Here is a 1977-nt window from a genome sequence, read left to right as displayed (position 1 = left end):
CACACCCCCCCCCCCCCCCCGCAATAGCACTGAGGCAAATCAGAGTAAAACACATCTGCTTTTGAGTGTCATTTTGCTCCACAAAATGCACCTCTGGTGTTCTTCTGCCAGAGAGGAATCGAGGCCAAAGGCTTTCTAACACTGTGGCCAAGCCTTCGCTACATCCACAGCTCAATCATGTGCAGCCCTGCCCCTGCACAAGCCCGGCGGGCGCCAGCCGAGCTGCCAGAAGCGTGTGAGGAGGATGCAAAGGAACCATGTAGCTCACTGCGGTGCCAGTCTCCCTGCTGCTTCCAGAAACGGGGGCCAAACCTCCTTCCAGGGTTTTGGTTTGGCATTTTTTTCCCCTGTACCGAGTCTCTCTTGCTCTTACTACAGGCTACTTGGAATGACATACTTTACAACTTCCTCTAGCGCAAAGTCTCTTTCAGTAATTGCACTGATATCGGGAGGGGGAAATTACCTGAATGAATTACCAAATTTGGAGCATTAGTAGCAAGTACTTTACCTGATAAGCTCATAGTCCTACCTGCCAGAGCTGAGTCATGTGCTGCGGCATTGCTCTCCAGGAAGCCTAGGTTAGTTAGCCAGCCTCACAAGACAAAACTTTAAAAAAAGTAGTTTTATCCAAAGAAATAGCTGCTTCTTGGTCCAGGTGGTGTCAGAGAAATCACCTTCTCCATTTTCCCAGTTATCCTGTAAAAAATTACTACTCCTGTAGAATTAGTCTATCCTATAGAAAATAACTCTATCTAGACAACGCAGAGTTGGAGGAAGAGGAGAGAATGAGGAGCTCAGCTTGTTTTGTTGCTAAGCTGAGGAATCCCATGTAGCGTCAGCGCCGTGTTATTCTGAAATCAAGAATCCAGTTCTCTGCCTTAGCACAGCACTACGCTACGGGGGCCGGGGCATTGGCCGACAGCAGCGTTTTATTGTCACAAGGAGCTCTTGTGCCTGCTGCAGCCACCACTACTCAATTATATGGGAAAGCGCTTCAAAAGCAGTACTTATCCAAGTTGTGCTAGACTTTTCTGTTTCCACTGCTGACCAGAATTGGACCTCAATACACTTTCCCTCTCCTGTTGGGAGACGAGGTCAAACACAAAAGAGTAATCTTGGCTTTCTCCACCTCCCACCGCCCAGTCCAGGGCACCAAAAAGCTGAGCTTACCCACTCTTTTTAAGCCACTACACCACTACCTACTCCACAAACACGTATTAACAAAAGTTACTGCAGCCTAGAGTATAGTAATAAAAAGTGAACATTTCAAGTAATTTATTTGGAATGGACATATTAATGCAAAAGCAATATTAAGACCAATAACTGCTGAAAGACATTCATCAAAATAAATACAAATATAGATACTACAAATAATTTAAATTGTGTTTAACACCACCAGTCAGTGTTGAATCTTCTTCCTGTCTCATAAATAAAAGATAATTGTTCGCAAAGCTGTGCCACTCAAAACACGTGGACGCTTCGCTAGAAGTCCCTTACGAAAGTCTTTGGTTTTTCTTTAAATGCATCTCAGGCAAAGCTCGGGTCTCTTTGCTCAGCAGCCTCAACGGGCTTGGAGAAAACCAAGCTGCTTCCAGCTCTCTTCTTCGCTTTCCTTCATTGGTACCCTGTCCCATTTCAGTCCAAGACACTTGATCTGGTTTATCATCCAGTGGTATACTCTAAAGGCAGCAAGAAAAAGCAGGTTAGTTAAATGAACAGGACAGTAGGGCAGAAAAAAAAAAAGAGGGGGGGTTTGGGGAGGTGTGGGCTCTAAAGGGGGGGGTAAGCATTCAGCATTTACTTCTACAGATACCGTATTTTTAGCAAATTCCGTCGGTAAAGCACTGCTAAGTGCTATGTCCTGTCTCCTCCCCTCCCGGGGCCCTGCCGAAGCTCGGCTCCCCCCAGAAACTCCCAGCGCCGCCCCAGGAAAGGGGGGCAGGAGCCCCGAAACTCCCGGCTGAAGCGGCTGGGCAG

Source organism: Calidris pugnax, unplaced genomic scaffold (assembly GCF_001431845.1).
Source record: "Calidris pugnax isolate Ruff unplaced genomic scaffold, ASM143184v1 scaffold435, whole genome shotgun sequence".
In the NCBI taxonomy this organism is placed as follows: domain Eukaryota; kingdom Metazoa; phylum Chordata; class Aves; order Charadriiformes; family Scolopacidae; genus Calidris; species Calidris pugnax.
The sequence above is the reverse complement of the archived record's forward strand: the minus strand, read 5'-3'. Positions refer to the sequence as shown.